The sequence below is a fragment of the Epinephelus moara genome, chromosome 17 (genome assembly GCF_006386435.1).
Source record: "Epinephelus moara isolate mb chromosome 17, YSFRI_EMoa_1.0, whole genome shotgun sequence".
Taxonomy (NCBI): domain Eukaryota; kingdom Metazoa; phylum Chordata; class Actinopteri; order Perciformes; family Serranidae; genus Epinephelus; species Epinephelus moara.
In genome coordinates, this window is record NC_065522.1 from 16518810 (window position 1) to 16539404 (window position 20595).

Here is a 20595-nt window from a genome sequence, read left to right on the forward strand (position 1 = left end):
TTTTCCCCGTTAAAGGGTTTTTTTTGGGGAGTTTTTCCTTATCCGCTGCGAGGGTCATAAGGACAGAGGGATGTCGTATGCTGTAAAGCCCTGTGAGGCAAATTGTGATTTGTGATATTGGGCTTTATAAATAAAATTGATTGATTGATTGATTGACCTCCGAAGCCCTCTCGCCTCTCCCCGCAGTTAGGGACTGTTCTCCAAGGTACCGCTGCTTCTCTTCTCAGTTTCTTTTCTGAAGTACACAGTAAACTCCATAGTTTTGAAGGAAACTAGTGTGGGTGTGCGCAGGTGCAAAGATGCATTCTGCGTGGGGCATGAGCGACCGGAGCAAAATTGGAGCGGGAGATAAGGCTCCGCTCCACCTTTTAAAAAAATAGCCGCTCCTCGCTCAACACAAAATCCTCCTGCTCCCCGCTCCGCTCCGCTCACATGCTCTGGTCCGATCATCAAAACGAGAGCGCGGCTGACTAAATGTGAGTTGCTCATTCATGATAATGTTGGCTTTTCTTGAACCATGAATAAGATCTGTAATGTTAGATGAAAAAAAGATCAATACCACTCTCATATCTGTCTGTTGACTACAAGACTACAGTAGCAAGTTAGCTTAGCTTAGCTTAGCGTAAAGACTGGAAAAGGGAGGGCAACAGCTAGCATGGCTCTGTTTGTAAGTAATAGACTTGTCCTACCAGCACACCTTAAGCTTTTTACTTCTACAAACCTAGACTGTATATTACGATGGACGACACATCCTCACTTACCCTACTGCAGTGGTCAAGGCACACCAAAGGGCAAGCTAAAATCTCAAGGCACACCTGTATTTATATCTGTGCACAATAGTCTCTATAATGTGTGTTATCACTCTTATCACAACACAAATGTTTGTTTTTATTTACTGATATCAAATAACAACTGAAAACTCATGGATTGCTCATGAAAATATTTATAACAAAATGATTGAAGAATTTATTCTAGACATTTTAAAATTACATTAAAGCACCAATAACACATCCATTTAAACAGGAAATAAAGTTAAGATAATGTGATGTGTCACACATTTATGATTCCCTCACGCGAACAGTGACGAATAGCTTCCCCGTGAACGTTTTTTACATGAAATTAAACTAAATTAAATAACATTTTTTAGGTCAAGTTTGCCTCTTTATTTGGAAATGTGTGCCACAACATACTGATACGGTCAGTTAAAAATTAATTCATAACTTTTTGTATAGGTCCAGTTAAATATTGCAACAATAATGTGACTTTATCACAAAAGCCCACGGCACACCTGGATATGCGTGTGCTGTGGAACACCATTTCAGAACCACTGCCCTACTGTACAGAATTGAAGCTAATCTTGCTATGGTGACGTCATTTGGAGCCAGAGTCTTCACAGTATCAATCTTTTTTTTCCCTGCCCATACACCCGTCCCACCAATTGCAAGCAGCGCCACTGAACACGAGCCCACCGATTGGCTCACACAGTTGTCAATCATGTTGTAAAATCCCCATTTTATGGCATCAAATAGCCAATTAAAACCAACTTAGAAGAAAAATGAACACTTGAACAAACAGCAGTGTGATTAAAACTATCTTAAATAACAGAAACCATCTTTAGAAAAAAACGTCTTTAATGTGTACCTTAAGTTTTTTGTTTGACCCATGTGCTATCCACTAATGTGTAGGGGACTGGCTTTATGACCTTTACTGCAGCCAGCCACAGGGAAGCGATCAAGATGTTTCCGTTTCACTCTTGAGGAGCTGTCATCTACCATGAAATGAATCCGCACTTTAAGCTAGGCTAAGCTAACTGCGTGTTAACTGTAGTCTTATATTTAATGCACAGATTTGAGAGTGGTATCAATCTTTTTGTCTAACACTCAGTAAGACAGATAAAAACTGTAGCCTATTTCCCAAAATATCGAGCTATTCCTTAAAGTTTCTGTAAGTGATGCAGCAAGATTAGCACTACATGCTAACTCACGCAATTCTTTTTTTTACAGGCAGTTCACACAAAGTAGAAATGAAAAATGTTTCACTTAAGTGGAAAAGGATTTTTCTAATTTAAAAGGCAGTGTTTAAAAAAGCAAAAATTTCAAGCTGTCATTCAAGTAGGTCGAGAATTACCATCTTATGTTATCAAAAAGTGAAAAATGGACACACAAACAAGTGCTTCACACACATGAAAACAGAAAGGGCTGATGCTAGAATGGATGGCCAGGAGGGACGGGGGAGGGACGCTCTGCTGTGACTGGCTGTTATGTCATCAGTTGTCCATGCTTGCACAAGGCAATGCAAGAGCATCTTGATTTTGACCACAGCCACCACAAAGCTTTTACTGCCATCATTTCAGGTAGTATAACTTATCACAAACCATCTAAAAAAAAACTCTTAATATATGTTTTGTTTGTAATAATCTGGAGGCTGTACTGGGGCTGGAGAGGCAGTCATAGCGGGTAAAGCAGAGCCAAGGCCTGCAGAGCATGTTGGACGCTCCACATCCAGGGGCGTGTGGACACTGGAGGACAGCCGACAGTGGGCACTCAGCCGTGGGAACAGTCCCCACAGGATTCCCGCCCTTCCTCTGGTTCTCCAACATGCTCTGTGGGCCCTTGCTCTCCTCTCCTCTCACCCGCTATGGCCGCCTCTCCAGCCCCCAGTGAAGCTGTCCAGCACGCTCTGCGGGGCCTGGCTTGACTCGCAGCCGGCTGGCTGTATGCCATACCCTTTAAGCAGCCTCCAGCAAGCCCTACTGACCCAGGCTGTGCTGTGCTCCTCTGCTGGAGAACCACAGGGAGGACAGCAGGGAGTTGCCCACGGCTGAGGGCCCTCTGATGGGTTTTGGCACGAGGAGCTGTGGACTTTGTACTTTATTATTCCTGGGGATTTTGTGCCCCTGCTCTCTGATTGATTGTTCGTTATGATTGAATGAACAATGTTGCACAGTCTAGCCGATACTGTCAGGTCCCTCCCCCTGTCCCTCTGGACTATCCATTCTAGCACGAGCCATCTTCAAGTAAAGCATATGTTAAAGGAAAAGAGACCCAACACTGGCACATTATGTCACAAAGGGCAACAAATGGAAGTAAATACTAAAGACTATTAACTCAAACACTAATACTCCTGCAAAGCTGGTCATATCACAGAGACTGACAATTAGCATATGGCAGCTATATGGCACAAAACCTAATCTGAGCATGCTGCTTGTCACAGTGATTTGATTACTTCTCTTTTTAAATTAACTGTCATTTTGTCCTCTGCAATGCTCGGGAGTTACTGAAGTGCCCTTCAACAAATCACTGACCTCTCCATCGTGTATTCGGGTGCTGCCCTACAGCTCGCTTTGACTCATCCAGAGGCAGAGATTTGTTTGTGCTGAACACAAATGTGAAAAGCCGGGATCCAATTACCTCGTGTAAAATTGCTAATAAAGTTATCTGCCTCTACAGTGTGAAGGTGGGCGGTGTAGGAACGTGGGGACAAACAACAGATAACGCTAATCCTTCAAAACAAACCAGAGTGCAGAAGTGAAACAAATGTGGGTATGAGCATGCACGATAAGAGATTGAGAATGTAAATCCATGTATTTGCTGCTCATCATGTCAAATTCAATGTTTTTGTTTTAATACCTGATTCTTTTTCAATTTGGACTGCTGTGGATAACATCAATACAGAAGGAGCACTATCAGAGGTGTCCTTGTGCCAGTTGGTGTATGAGTGAGCGTGGGTGTGTGCACACTGTAGGACAGAGCTTGCTGTACTGAAGTGTATCAAAGACGTCCTTGTGCTGAGAACTCAAGTTAGAGAGGAACACCCAGGGTGGAGAGACAGCTAGAAGACATGCAGGTGAAGCGAGACAAACCAAGAAGCAGGCAGTGACGAGAGACTGTCCACTGCGGCTCTTAGATGAAAGGATCGCTAGAAAAAATCTAAATGAAATACAGGAGATGACTTTGAAGTGATGCCGACCTGTCCAAGACACTAATGTAACGTCATTTATTATCACAATGTTCACTTTTATCGCAATTTTCTGCAACCATGTCTGGCGGTATCAAAGCGTTCCCCTGCTGGGCAAATATCTGAGGAGATCAAAGGAGAACAGGTGAAAAAGAGGTAAAGAGAAAAGAAGAGACTCGTATAAAGGACATGCTCACATTAAGTCACTATGACAAATGATGCTCTTTGTTCGTATTACCTAGGATAGGAAGAGACTTTAACACATATTTTTAAGAAAACAAACTCGTCATATTTTCTATTTCTGCTCTCTAATCCCAGGAATAAACAGTCTCTCAGTACTTTCTGGTGTCTGTACCCTTTCTGTTGCACTCAGCCCCTAGTTTTCCGTCTGGAGACATACATCTTTCAGTGATGAACAAATATATAGTTTCATTTTTTAAAAAGGCTCAGTAAAATCCTTAAAAAGCTGGGCACTGTAGAGTTCAGCAAAAGTTACTCAAAGCGGTGTAAACAATGCATTTACTGGGGACTATTTTTAGCGGTGGATTAACACATTTGGTGCTGGAGTGATTATGGTATCAGGATGGTGTTACAATGACTGTTACAATGAATGGGCAAACCGTTCACATTCTCAGGGCGGCAAAAATGGAAGCTTGGTCAGTGGCTGTTGGCGTCTGCAACTAATGCAGGGGCCACACACATGCTACTTTCCTTGTGCCCTCGAATTCATTGTTTTAAATGTAGATGTGCAGCAGACACGCTCAAATTCCAGAGCAAAGCCAAAGCGACGCTGTTGCAGTGCTCATACATTCCAGAGGGCTTCTTTCTCAAGGCGCAACAGCTGCACCCTGAGAGAGTTCAACTTTTGGAACACAGCAGCGTGCACCGCATGTCACGTGATGAGGACCAACCAATCACTGCCGACGGATATTTTTCTCTGCTTCTGTAAATAGTCTGTGATAAATATGGAGAAGAAGTTGATCATTTCAGTGCAGGGCTGCCCAGAGCTTTAAATCTGTCCCGCTGACGATAGGCCTACACACTTATAAACAGTGCCTGGAAGAAGTTCAGCTTTGCACTCAGGATTTCAGGTAAATAGGCTATGATTTGGTACTTGTTAAGGTTGCTTAGCAACCTCAGACGCAACCTGCCACCATGCTCTTGAAAGTTGGCACAGAAAAGGCATAAGAGTAGAGCTTCATGTTTTCCAGGCGGTTAAAGACGCAGCATGTGTACGACCCTTACGCCGGAATTCCACTGGATGCGTGTCCATTGCGGAACGGCTGCACTGCTTTTTCGCTGTGTGCTCCGCCGTACGTCAACACCCACCGGCTGCGTTTGCTGTGCGGAGTGGTGCAGCTCCGCCGGACAGCAGGAGTCATGAGGACCCATGAGATCTCACGAATTCACGCATAATCGCGCAATATAACAAGATGTTTCTATAAACAGAACCACAAAACCAGAGGAGTAGTGGGAAGACATCTCGGTGCACCTCCATGATTAACATCTCCTCGTCCATGTTGTCAACAGGGTGAAATGACGTCTGAAAACCTCTGCCCTGTTGACTTCAGGCCTGCCTCTGCCCATTATGATATTTTCAAGGTGTAGTGCAGGGAAATATGATCCGCTGTGAACACTGTGTATTTTATTTTGAAAATTAACCGGGTGTTTTGTTTCTGTGTACGACTTCCTGCCCCGCACGGTGTGCTACATGCTGAGTTGCTGCGTTGTGCTCCGGCGTACAGCAAAAATTGATGTCCTGCGTATCTGTTGCGGAGGGCTCCGGAGTGCCAGAGCTGTGACAGAGCCGGAACACAGCACAGCCGCAGCCGGTGGAAGCACACACATTGACTAGAATTGAAACGTATCGGCTCCACAGACGCAACCCACACGCATCTGGTGGAATTTGGGGGTTAAGCATCTTGTCGGGCTTTCAGCTAACTCCAATGTAAACCCATCCACCGCAATGTAGTTTACAGAGTTAGAATGTCCAAGTAAGGGTTAGGATCAGCCGGCTTAAGTCGAACTCAGACTGGCCAGTTCACACAGCTGCAACTTTTCTCTGCAAAAAAACGGTTTCATCTCATTGCAAATCTTTGGTCTGAACTGGGCTTCAGAATCCTTGACTGTCCAAATGCTGAATGAGTTTATCATTAACCAGCTTTAACACTAAACTGGCCCCAACTAAAACAACTTGGTCCAACTTGATCCTGTCACTCATCACGCCCAAATCATAACTATACCCAGCTCAACAATTAGAATATGGATCCTTGCCTTCAGTAAATAAATCTGACAGCCCAGTCAACCCAATTGCTAGAATAAAGTCTCAATATATGTGTGTCACCATTAAATCAGACCAAATATTCCAGCTTGAAAAGATGTGGTTTTAGATGGGATTTCAAAGTGGAAAGGGAGTCAATATTGTGAATGTCGTGTGGAAGAGAGTTCCAGAGGTGGGGGGCAGAACGGCTGAAGGCTCTAGAACCCATGGTAGTCAAGAGGGCAGATGGTGATGTGAGTTGGATTGCAGAAGAGGATCTAAGAGTACGACAGGGTGTGTAGATATGAAGGAGTTCGGTAGGAAGGGGCTTGATTATGAAGGGCCTTAAAGGTGAGAAGCAGAACCTTGAAATCAATGCGATATTTAACACAAAAGGAACGTCCATTCAACATTTTCCTTTGACCACTGGACTGGACAAAACCCTACTGTGTGTGTGTGTTTGTGTATATGAGAGGAAGAAAGAATGACTGTGTTGGACGCAAACCAAGATGGAGGTCATACGGCACACTGACGACTTAATTCTTCTGTGACCAAGTATGCGGCAACATATTGTGTGTGTTTGTGTGCATTTCACTTCTCCAGCGAGAGAGCAGAGCAAACACATTCCTAAATCTCTCAGATTAGAGTGAGGGAGTGGATTTGACTGTGCTTATCAACAGCAGAGCAGAGCAAATGTGAGTAAGTGTTTCTCACCTAGACAGATGGACAAACACACACAATCGCACACACACAGAGACACGGCATGGGTGACTGACTGGTTCACTGCGGGGGGAACTGAAGTAACAGATATCTTAGTGTGTGTAGATATAATAAGTAACTAAAAGTAACTAACACTGCTACAGTAGCTGTGACAACAACATTTCTCTGTTGGCATAAGGTTTAAGTGTTTCCATATGTTTTTACTTGGCATTTTAGATGCATTTCCTTTAATCCACCTGCCGTTTGGCCACAGATGATTTTGCCTCGGTGGAGCTCTCTCAGTTGTTGCTTTAAAATCCCACACCTCAAAGGGATGATTGCCAAATTGCGACGACTGCCAGGCTTTTTCAGAGCTGACAAAAGCTGCTAATTGACATTCAAGCTGAAATGGCTGGGCTAATTGTGATGAAGTTAGCTATACCATCTGTATTTTTGGCATGAGGCGAAAACATTGGAGGAAAAAAAAATGGAAAAGGGACTACAAGGCTTTAAGGAAATAGCGGAGCATTCCCTTTGTGGAAACTTTGTAAATAGTCACCCACCCTTGCTCTTGTCTATCATACATCATATATGTTTTTGTAAACCTGCTGTCAAAAGGTCATGAGTCAGCTTGTTGCAATAAGAAAAATTAATGTGGAAATTAGCTTCTGTAAAACAGGATAAAGACAAAGCAGCTTCCTGTTTGCTTTGTATTGTTTATGTGGGCTAAGGAGGCAAGATGAGCAGAGAAACACTTTGCTCTGCAAGAGCTGTCCCAAGATGCTCATGCTAAAAGATAAGGTTGTAAAGGCTTGCTGATACAGTGACTACTCACAGGTAGAGGTGTGAAGATCCATTGATCTGGATTGATGTATCAAATCACTGACCAATGATCCAATATCATTGATGCAATGTAAAAACATTGATCGACATCATTTTCATGTGGTGTTAACACAAACGTGACACCAAGTTTGAACACTAGTTCAAATAAACACAAGAAGTTTGTGCTCTAGAAAAGGATCAGCACTCAGTGAATAACCTAAGCCCTATGATAAGCTATTATGGCAAGGCTTAACTATACAGACCATTGAGCAGTGATAACTAACATGTCTTTGGGGTCATCAGGTGGGAACCTCCTTTCACTAGTGTTTCGTCTAGTTGGTCCCACGACACCTCCAGGAGGCTAGACAGTGATCTCTGGCGTCCCAGAGACACTCCCCTAATGCCAGCTCTCACTGCTCCCCGCACCAACCCAACAACCTCCTTTACCTTACTTACACATGGCTTTCTCAGCCCAAACAGCACTGCCACCTTCAACAAACCCAGGCTCCGTACATGCGAGCTCCAGGTAGAGACCGTGCCAATACTAGTACATTCACCATACCCTATTTCACATGCTACATATCAATATAAGCTAGAGTTGAAGGAGATAAAGAAGATAAACTCACAGGCTCTCTCAGCCCAAACAACACTGCCACCTTCAACCAAACCCAGGCTCTGTTTATGCGAGCTCCAGGTAGTGAGCATGCCGATACTACCTTTCCTAGCACATTCACCATATTCTATTTCACACGCTACATAGCATAACTCCAATATAAGCTAAAGTTAATATATTGTGTTGACTCGCTTCATATGCATGAATAACTCACATCATAGGCATGTGAAATTGCTGAATCAATGAATGTACTTCTGACGGTACATCCTCTGTGTCATATGTCCGTGAAGGATCTCAATGCTGATTGGCTATCGCGACGCGAATTAGTCGCTGAAGTTCCGATTTCTAAACTAACGTAAATAAGCATATGATGCAAAATCGTGCTACTTGCTTGATTCGCACCACTTCGTTCATGTCAGAGTATACCACACCCATTGATACCATCTATTGTGATTAGGTCGCTCCCCATTTCTATCTTCGAAGGTTTTAAAACTCCTCTTGATGGGTTTATGTCCTTCTTGTTGATTAAACTGATCTAACTAGGTTGTTTGGTCTGTGGACAAAACTGTACTTTGAACACAGTTACTGGTGGTTACCTTTGTTTGCTCACTGTACTAGGTATTGATGGGCTACTTGTACTTAAAACGACTGACTTTATGATGGCTATATCTTCATCAGTTGTTTTAATGTCTGCCTAAGCTATTTCATAAATTCCAAATTTAAAATCATGATTACTCTCTCTCAGCCTGCCAGCTTTCAGTGAGCTTGGTCGCTAACAGGCGAATAAGTTCACACCATTTATTCACAAGGACATATTTGTACCATTGACTCATGTCTTTATATAAAAGTGGATGATGCAATGAGGCTAAGAAAGCATCCTCCACTGTCTGGCTCCCTGTTTGCTCAAAGGTCAGCACTGGCAACTGGTCGACAGCACAAACACATGTCAAAGTTCACCAAAGTGCTTCTTGAAATGAACAGAGTTAGCCATTTCATAAGCTGGTGTGTCTACGCCTTTAAGAGAAATGCTCCTTCAAATCCACCTCAAGATGAATTCAGCAGTACTATCAACAGATGAGTAATGCTGGAAAACACACAGACCACCCAGAATGTTTGGAATGCTGGGAAATGTATGCACATCAACTGGAAGTCAGTCCAACTTTTCTGTTTTTCTCTCTGGTTTAATGCGAATGTGTCTAAAGATGTGTGTCCCTGCACTGCTGTGTATGTGTGGTTTGTGTGTGTTGGTGCGCACATGTGTACCAGTGGCACCTTCACAGTGGCAGTGGGGGGCTGGCAGCAGGCATCTGCTCACACAGTCAGCCTGCTGAGACAAACACACACACAACCACACACACAACGATTGACAGAGGGACACACAATATAAGGGTCATGTGGACATAAACCCACACACAGACACCAAAACCCCAGATGAACCCCACTGTCCTGTTTGACAGGGTGAATCTGACAGGCTAAGACCTTCCCTGCATGTGCATGTGTGTGTGCATGTGTGTGTGTTGGTATAGGTTGACATTACTCTGCCGTGGCCAGGGAGTGACAGCAAGAACAATTACACCAAACTGGTCATGTGGTTATCCACACCTGTCTTCTGACATTAGCTGCACTGTGTATTTTTGTGTGTGTGTGTAAGGTGAAAACAAAACCTGCATTCTGGCCACGTTCTCTCGAAGCTGTTTTTTTTTAGCTAATGTCACAGGATAAAAGTGTCTAGACAAAACAGACAGGAAGACAGATGCATCAACCGTCAGCGCGCACACACAAACAGCCACACATAAACTTTTGTATTTCAGCGGCGGAGGCGAAGCAAACAGCGCCCAGGGTCATAGTTGGAACTTGGCACCAGGACCGGGACAGACAGGAGATTGCTGAGGATGTGACTTTGACTCCGAGCCAAACCCATCGATCAACCCAAGATAGCGTTACTTAGTATACTGACGTTTGGTGTACTGACTTTCCACTGGCACTGTCAATCCGTAGAATACAATGGGAAGCAATTGAGTTAACATGGACTCCTCCAAACAACATATTGGATACCGTTCCAATTTTACTGTGGGCAAAGGATTCCTCAGTAATTGAATAGGAATGTTGCTTTCTTTGATCAATTTAGGCCGACTTGTTCAAATGGTCATTTATTCTGACACTGATGCTATAATCTTTGGATGATTTTCTTTCTTTCTTTCTTTTTTTTTAAGATTATTTTTTCGGGCTTTTTTGCCTTTAATGGACACGACAGAGTGAAACGGGGTGAGAGAGAGATTGGGGGGGGGGGGGGGGGGGGTCTGTCCCTTTTCCCTCCTTGTAGATCTGCCCAGGGGACTGCTGGTCCTGCTGCCTCTCACCATTGGGGTTTTTGTTGTCTTGTTTGCCTGTTTTAATTCTAATAAATCCCATGGATTTGAATGTTTTAAAGGTGTTTATGTGGTTATTGCTGGGTCAGTGTTTGGGAACTGCATTCTCACACTGGATAGGATGAATACTTTGGTTGACGGATGATCAAATCTATGCAAAACATATGACGTTCACATCAGCCTCAGCTATATATTGTGTTCAGTGCTAATTGGCAGACGTTTTGCTAAAATGCTAACAGCTCTCCAGTTTAAATATTAATAATATCTGCAAGTCACACTGGTGCTCCATGGTCACAAAATGTGATGAAATGGCCACGTTCTGAAGCCATGCAGATATAACAATGTATGCCTATCGACCAGGAGAGTGTGATCTGGATAGGCAGAGGAGTGTGTTTGACATATTATGTTTGTGCAGGTGGCTTATATATAAGAAAAAAAAAAGAAAAAAAAAGGAAGTGACAATCTATATTTGATTTTTGCAATCGTCATTTTTCCACCCTACGTGGAACAAGCCACAATACATCGAGTACAATCGATATTGAGGGATTGAGGGAAATCCATGCCCACTTCTTCTCGTTGAGCAACAACAGGCTTGCCTTTATCAGTCAACCCAAATTGAAGCCCCCCTGCTGCAGTTTAGCTCAATTGTTCAGATGCCTGAACCACACAATTCATTTTGAAAGGAAATAGCAGAGTTTCCATCACTATTGCCGAGACTCATGTTTACCCAATGTGTGAATTATTTTGACTGATTTCAAACAAAATGTCAACACATAAAAACTCCCTGTAGGTTTTAATGTAGTTTACATTGAGTGCAGTCCCTTTAACTCAGCCAATCATCTCTGTTGTTGTTATCCAGTGTAATACAGCAACAAATTCGCAGCAGTGGGATGGGACAAACTGATAGCAACTGATAGGATCAGACAGATAATTTTGTTAGGGGAAGACAAACGAGTGTGAATAAGAATCTGACAAACAGTAGACCAATTTCTTTTCTCCTTCTCCCCCCTCCTCCTGAGCTGTCTGTGCCTGCGGGCGAGCTAAAGTAGACAATCCCAGAGTGAGGGGAATGAAAAGAATGATTCAGCCAGCTGGCTTTCAACACCTGGTCTCTTATTCCCTCACAGACACCAGGTTAGGATTTATAGGGGGGTAAGGACAGGGAATGACAGAGGAAGACAATAAGGGAAGAAGGAACAAAGTGTAGAGACAGAGAAAGGAGCTTGAGTCGAAAGTGGGAAGTTGGATGAAGATGAGGAGCGTTGTTGAGAGAAAAATCAATGGCAGAGAAAGCAGAAAAGGAGGTAAAGGCTAGTATGTGCCAATTTTAAATCAATACATCTTTATTCTTCTACTCCCTAACACCAGACGATATCATCACAATTGAACCCACAAAAGCTTCACCTGTGCACACCCACGGCTGTTGCTTCTTAGCAATATAGTTTCTACCAGCAGCTGCAATGACTGGATATATTGAGGAACTGTCACTGTGCATTGACCGCCATGTTAATTAGAACACTGCCTAAAGACATAAAAGTTCTACTAATAGAGAACATATCACTAACGTCACTTTAACACAAAAAATGGAAAACATTGACACTCAAACAAATAATTACTTACGTTTTTTGTTTTTTTCATCTTCTTATAGTCCATGAAATAATTTAGTATTCACAATTTAGTCCATAATTAAATGTAATGCATCATAAAACCCATGCCGGACTCTTCGCTCATCAGCCAACTTGACCTTCTCAATTTCACGCTACCTATAGCAGCCTTTAGCTACCAATTAGCTAGTCTCTATAAACAGACTCTACATTCAGTGAATGTAGAGTCTGTAGGCAAACCCCTGATCTTGAAGAGCGGAAGAGCCCTGGTTTCCAGTGCTAGGCTGTTTGTAGTCCGCATGATATTGATCAATCACGTTTAAGCTGGCTGCAGTTGTTGCCAGGTTAAATGCTCCATGCGGTGAACTAACGAGGCGGAACATAATTGGCGTCACTGCAAACTTATTTATATATAAATGGAAGTCGGAAACGGAAATTCCCCTCCTCAAACCGGAATGCCAAAAAATCGGGGGTCTGCCCCCAGAGGCTGTATCACCGTCTGCCGGAAGTCAGACGCCAAATACAGCTGATGGGTTCCGAGAATGCCAATTAGCTGACTCTACAAGATGGTTTCACTAACTCACACTCAGTGGTAGTTTACGGTGAAAAGCTCATTGTACACTACCTGCCCAACACGAAACAGCAAATACTGTAAAACGTAAATTGATAGCCTGGTCTATTATATGCGTGAATCACTAAGTCAACAACCCTATATCTGGGACAGGCCTTTAATTCATTTCACACAAAACTGCTGCTCAGCAAAGATCAGGAAATACAATCAGATTGATTACTTAAACCAGTATGAATGTTACTTGTTTAAAAAAAAATTAGGCTTCGGATAATATATCAATTATAAATTTTTCATTTGATGCTCCGATGGACAGAGCATCAAAGAGCTAGTGAGTTATGGCACTCAAGGATTACAGCACCTGGCATATGAAAAACCCTTTAGATCCTTTTGAACTGAGGACCCTTACTGACTAAAGGAATATGAAAAACTTACAGGGTAATCGATGAATGGACACATAATTCAAGACAACCAACAACCTGGTTTTATACATCCAAAGAACCTCTACAAAAAAATGAGGTGCTTGGCAACCAGACCAGGCCTTTAATTGAGACAGGTGTTTATTTGTCACAATGTGTAGCCACACCAGGCCGGTAAAAGGGACTAGGCATGTAACTGGGACTGGGTTTTTAATTGAAGTTTTAGGGCAAGCAAAGTTAGCTCCTAGCTGGTGAACAACGTGGAGATTAGCAGCTTAAGAACTTTGGGTCATTTACATAACCCCAGTTCTCTGAGTAATATGAGTGAGATGTCTCACTATGTGCATCCCATAGTGAGACATCGAAACATATATTATGAAAGAGAACTTTAGGTTATTTACATAACCCCAGTTCTCTTAGTAATATGAGTGAGATGTCTCACTATGGGATGCACATAGTGAGACATTGAAACGAATATTATGAAAGAGAACCAGATATTTCCCTCAGTGGAGTAGTTGGTAGAGACCAAAAACAGAGCTAAAAGGGCAGTGAATATTAGACTATTATTCAATACATGGACAGAAAAGTGATTCAAAATCAATGCTAGCATTGCTTTAAAGATATTTCTAAGAATGACAATTCTGCAATTGAACTGAAAAGATCCTTGATAAAAGACCATAAATAAATGCTTTCTATATGATAACATATCAGTTGCTACCCATTCAAGTGTACCCAAAAAGTTCTGTCAGGCCGAGTGCTCCCAAAGTAGCTTAAAAGAGTGCACCCAAAGAGCACATGAGCATACACCATCGCTTTATCTTTTGCATTGTCCACTATAACCCTCAAACATTTCATCTTATTTCAATTACACTGCGCATGCGTTATACCTATAGCTCCTATTGGGTAAGAGGCCGTGTCCCAGCCGTCATTGAATAGCCTTGATTCCTGACTCACACATTACTGAACCAACCAATCCGAAGCCAGGAGGACTGACACTGAGGTAAATGTCCGGAAAACCACAGAAGTTTATTCAACAAATTATTGTACATCACTGATTAAAATATTAAACATGTAAAAATGTAAATAATGAACTGTATAAACAAAAATTACACTAGCTAACGGGCTAACATAGCTCCCCATTAACTCCCCACTCTGAACTTCAAACAGGCTTGAGTCAAAGTATACCTTCTTCAACAAACCAAGCTAGGGTTGGGTTGTTTACTCAGTTTAAGGTAACCTAATCTACATTATTCACGTTTTGTTTGTAAAAAAAAATATCAATCTGCAAAGTAACTAGCAGCCAAAGAAGACACATGAATGGTGGAGAATAAATTATATCCAGTGTCACTCCAAAACTTCAGTTGAGTAGAAGTATTAATTACTATGAAATGAATATGAACATATCAAATTAAGTGCCTCAAATCTAAACAGTACTTGTGTACTCAGTGAATTTGCACCACTGCTTACACTTACCTACCAGTAAGAATTTGTAGTCTTGGTTTAGAGTGGCTGATTCACTCACTGTTTGAGAGATGCTACTTTGAGAAGACCTTGGCTGATGTTTATCTGTCTGTCTCAATTTCCTTTTTATTTTCTGTTACTGATTGTCTATTTCTTTGATTTATTGCCCTTGGCATTCTCTCGCAGTCACTCTCTTCTCACCGTCTGTTGTTTTCTCTCTCTGTCAGTGATTGCCCTTGTGTCTTTTTGTAATTCCAAAATAGTCAATTACATAAGACTTTGATATGCAGCTGAAAAACAAAATTGCGTGGATTTTACTTTGTCTTTTTGTTGGCTTAGTTCCTTTTTTCCTTGTAATTTGCTTTCTTACTCTCGCTTTTTCCTCCTTCCTCTTCTCTACGCTGCATATATACAGCATATTATGCAGTCAACGTATGTGCACATCCATACTGTACAAATGAAGGCAATCATCAGCTACTCAGGCGTGAATGGTTCATAACACGAGAGAGAAAAAGTGAAAAGCAATTTGGTATATTAATTACAGTGAGATTTGTTTAAGCAGCATTAATATAATTTGTTACCCGCATCTAATTTATCTAATAAACTCACACAGACGCATGAATTCACAGAATTGCAAAGATTAATATAAAGTGTGTGTGTGTGTGTGTGTGTGGAGTCATTTTTCTTGACTGGATGGTAAATAGTACTGCATGACTTCCTGAACCGCACATGTACAGTTATCAATTTGCAAAACAAATACATATTCAAGACAGTTTTGTATTAGCAGCAGATGAATATTTCCAGCCTCTCTAACTCTTGTATGAATAACAAATCAAGTGAAATAGCCTCAAAAGACAAATAAAAAACTATCTACTGTTTGTATTTGGAGTTTATATCTCTCGCCATATACACCCAAATCAGGCCGTTGCAAGAGGATGTCCCCTTTATCTTCACGCATCACAAACCAAAAAGCATAAATTTGTGTAGCAGACTGCCGAAGATCTAAAGCAAGAGCTGAAATCTTCCTAAGCCCTTCCAGACACCGTCTGAGCGTTCGCTTTGGTCTGGCTGGGGGCCAGATGTAGAGGGGATTTGACTTGGGGAATATTAGCCAGCTCTGCTTTGCTGGGCACACTCACAATCCTGGACCAAAAAAAGGAAACATTTCAGAGAGTTTTGAGCTGTTTCTCAGATGTTTAAGACAAGACAGAGTATAGATAGATAGCAAGATAAAGCCCTTGATCCAACATTCAAGCTTAAACGATTGCAATGCTACATGCTAATCTTGGGGGTTTAGCCTTTTTGAAACTTTATCCAACTACGGTTGCCTGAACACAAACACTCCCTGCAATTCCATGAGTTGCAGCAGCAAAACTTGGCTCGACTGTTTGGCAGCTCAACATGAACAACAGTGAACTGAGGGGGAAATCCACCATGAAGGACAAGCACTGCTGATGTAAAATGTAGCATTTGGTCTGTATGGTTTTGTTGTTTTTTGGTGTGCTTTTACATCTTGGCTCAGAAATGTGGATGCAGGACGTGTTGCCAATCCGATCTCACTCCAAGGTCATCGAAATCCAACCCTTGGGTAGTGATCTGTGGTGTCAAACACTGACGAAAAAGACGTCCTTTAACGTCGGCATGATCCGCTGCCGTTTGCCATTATACTTTAATGGTGCCTGGTGGTGTCAGGGGGAAACGCAGTGGGACAAGAACGAAAGTTAAGGTGGTGGAACTCTGAGTAAGGCAGGCGGGAGGGGTGGTTGATGGGTCCAACAAACACTGACTTTCACTCAAGAGAGCTGTGTTTGCATCCCGTAAAGATTCTAAAGCGAAACCCTGTTCCTTTTGTCCAAAAGCCAACCACATGTGTTAGTTTTTGGAGGAAAAACAACGTTGATTTGCGTTGCCTGTGAAAACGGAAGTGCATTTTGAAAGAAGACGATGCGTGAAACAGGCAGAACTTGACACAGTGTCCCAGAACATCAGCAACCAATGCACCCAGGGTACCTTTCATGTTTTATGCCATGGAAGGTCCATGTGAGAATGTGTTGGTGTTGCAGCTACAACTTATATGGCTTTTTTTGCTTGTTTTTAAGCAATTTCATAGATGCTTTTGCAAGTTTTGTCTATGTATAAGCAACTGGTTAATTCAGAAATTCAATTTGTGAGACTTGAACAGATATGTAGTAGACGTAAGATGTAAGAGAAATAAGTCAAGTTGAGAGAGAGAAAAAAGAATTACATAATCAGTTGTTTTTTTTTTGTTTCTTCAGATAATAGCTGAGGCTGAAATAAAGACTGCCTCTGCTGATATTGAAATAAATCATTGTGCTGCCACAACCTAAAATTAACCACCAGAAACTTTTAATACACAAAATGCGTAGGGATCTGTCAGAATCAGCTCAGAAAATGACAGCTATTGATCAATCAAATTGTGTATTCTCTTCATGGATTATTATTAACTAGAGCAGCTCATCACAATTTTGGGGGAAGAAAGAGAATCTTTTGAATTTTGCCAGAATAAATGTTGGCATTGTTTGTTTCTGCAAACCACAGATGTGTTACATATGTACATTATTTTGTTGCAGATATGTTGAAGTTAAGTTCCTTAATGTTTCAACAAAGCTGTGAAATGTGTGTTTAGGTTAAGGCACAAAAAACAGTTGGTTATGGTGAGGAAAAGATTATGTCTGGGCTTAAAATACCTGCTGTTTGTGCAGCATTCATACTGATTCAAAACACACATTAAACACACATTAAACATGGCTTGAAAGCAACAGTTTCAAAACACAAGTACACAAATCAGCTTCACTATAACTCGCAGCATTCACAGACAAAGCACTTGTCTTTATCTGGACACATTTCCCCCACAAATACAACATGCTAATGTTATTAGCACAAACCTATGGCATTTTACATTGTATAAATTAGCCTAGCCGCTAGCGGACTTTTCCTCTACTCACAAAATATGGCTCCATTACAGCTCACACGGTTCACTGACAAACTGACTACAGATGAGCAAAGACTGTTCAGGGACCACAGTATGCAGAAATATTTAAATTTTGCAAAATGAAAAAATTCCTTTTTCCCTCTCCAAAATTTAGCGTAAATTTGGAGAGGTATTTTGTCCCCTTTCCGACAAGATAGCCCCAACATAGTTGGTACCAATGGATGCCTCAGGTCCTCTAGTTTAATATGATACCCGTGATACTGTGCTGGATACAGCAGGCTCACTCCTCAACTTCAGCTTTGCCTGCCATACCCGCTGCTTCTTCACATTTTTTTGCCATTTATTTGACCATTGCCTCTCTGCTCCTTTCATTGTCTTGTCTCCCTACCCTCACTTTTCCTTTAGCGGTCATTGATTTATGGTGAGGTATTCTGACTGTGGTAGTCAGGCTGCAGTCCACCTCGCATGTCTATATTAGAGACACTTGTGAGTTTTGAGCATTGTGCACCTATTTATTTATCATGTTAGTACATATAACTTGTATTGCCAGTGATTTAAGTCAGTAAGTAAACTGTACTTGACATTACTTCCCATTCAAGGGTCAACAACAGACCTTTTCATGGGCCCCCCATTGGCCTTGGGCCGTAGTCTTCTGTGCCCTTTGACTCCCCTGGTTGTAAGTTCACAGTTAATCTGGACTTCACCTGCTACTTCAGACAAGTAACTCTCTATTTCTGTGCCCTAAAACCAACAAGCCAGCACTAATCACGTCTTAAAATCTTAGCACAGCATCAAACAGCAACACTGTCTTCCTCTTTTAGATTTTTTTCGTCGCAGACAGGCACACTTGGCTGTGACAAGGGAATCAATGCAAAGGCTAATTACACTGTACAGTGTACCAAGACGGAAGTGGCCTCGACCAATAAATCTGTGAATGAGAATGTGTGTGTGTGAGTGACATCATCAAAGGTTAAGTACCTGTGATTAATGGGCCCACCTAAGCTGGCTTAATGGAGTTTTTATATTACGGTTTAACGCCACAGGAGGGGGTGTTGCATACTGTCTGGCTGGCACTTTCACTCGGAGTTGTAGCCCTATAACCCTGGCAGGCTTAGCTTCGGTCTCAACACATTCAGCTATACACACATTAATAGGTGTGTGTGTGTGTGTGTGTGTGTGTGTGTGTAGATGTCTGTGTGAAAGAAGAAGAGAAGGAGATGGTGAAGGAGTTGTGGAGTTGGTAAACTGACAAGCGAACGAGTATTTTAGCTGGTAAACTGAGCTTGGCAGCATGTATGGTAGTCGAAGTGTGTGTGTGTGTGTGTGTGTGTGTATGTGTGTGTGTGTGTGTGTGTGTGTGTCTCAAACTGTCAAAAAGCAGTGGAACAGACAAATCCCCAAAGCACATCACCTTCAAAGAGAAGACTATCCAGAGACGGTGTGAACGTGACAGAGTGCATGTGTGTGAGAGAGAGGGAAAGAGTGACGTGATGTGTGTGTAGCCACTGTATCAGACACAGTCATACTGCAGGATCGTTCCTGAAGAGTTCAGAGGAGAGGCAAGTTGAATACAGAGCGAGAGACGAAGTAAAGGAAGAGGAGATGGGGAAAAGGGACAAGAGACAAAGGGGGAAAAGGGAGAGAAAAGCAAAACCAGGAGTGGGTGACGTATTCTGAAAATACTCATTGTATTGCGGCTTGTTGTATGTGGTATGTAGTAAACTATATCTCAAAACGTTGAGTACAAATTGCCACATTAATGTTTTAAGCTGCATACGTGCGTCAAATTACGCTAATACAGCGTCTTCCCCTTGTGTCAAAATATCAGTGTTTACAATTTCTATGAGAGGATGAAGCAGAACTATCCTTCTGATGAAAAAGAGAGGAAGAGTGAACTGCGGACACAGCAATCCGGAAAAATTGTCTTCTCTTCTCTCCATCACTAAACAACAGTAACATTAGACTGATGTGCTAACGTTAGCTGTGCAGTGGATCTCTTGGTCTGTCTGTGTCTCGCTTGCTTGCCAGCCACTTCTAGGTTGTGCTCTATGACTTACAGTGAGAGTGAAATACAGCTATTTATTACCTTTGATATATGCCAATGGGCAGCTGTATTTATAAACAATAACTTGCAAAAAGATCGCATATGAACATGCACTAATACATGAAATGACACTCATTTCAATGACATGTCATTTCTGTTTGTCATTGATGCTGGATCTGTTTTCAGGGGGTCTTTGCTGCTGCTCTCCCTGCCTTAGGCTCTCCATGTAGGCGCATGGAAGGGCAGAGAGGTGTGCTCTCCCTGCCTTAGGCTTTCCGTGTAGGCGCATGGAGGGGCAGGGAGGAGTGTTCTCTCTGCCTTAAAGGATAGTGCACCCAAAAATGAAAATTCAGCCATTATCTACTCACCCATATGCCGAGGGAGGCTCAGGTGAAGTTTTAGAGTCCTCATATCCCTTGCGGAGATGGGGCTAGCAACAAAACTCCACCTAATGGAGGCTGGACGCCCCAGATTAAAACGTCCAAAAAACACATCATTGAAACAACAGAATAGTTATTTTTTAGTAAGACATTTCTGCATTTCCAGCGGTGATTTTGCCACCAAAATCTGATATGTTAAGCCAAAACATGATCTTTTCCTAATCATAACCAAGTGCTTTTTGAGCCTAAACATAACCCCGTTAACACAGCCTTGTTGAAATTTCAATAAACATAAGGTTTCAATGTATGCTACATAGTACAAATTGCTACAAACGCTACATATCTGTGGTTTGCATGTTGGTTCTGGTTTCTTTTGCCCCGTTTTATTTGAGGTTGGGGAGATGTGAACATGCAGAGTTGCATTTGTTCTTCATTTTGTAGTGAGA

General features: G+C 42.1%; 1 protein-coding gene across 2 annotated transcripts in view; it reads right to left on the reverse strand.

Annotated features, from left to right (window-relative positions):
- htr2cl1 (5-hydroxytryptamine (serotonin) receptor 2C, G protein-coupled-like 1) overlaps positions 1-20595 on the reverse strand; it is a 226417-nt gene that overhangs the window by 182863 nt on the left and 22959 nt on the right. The window contains exon 2 of one of the 2 annotated variants that reach the window (XM_050066556.1): positions 20138-20227. The exons of the other annotated variant lie outside the window; for it this stretch is intronic. The gene's annotated coding sequence lies outside the window, so the exon portion shown is untranslated. The remainder of the gene's footprint in view (positions 1-20137; positions 20228-20595) is intronic. 2 annotated transcript variants of the gene reach the window in all.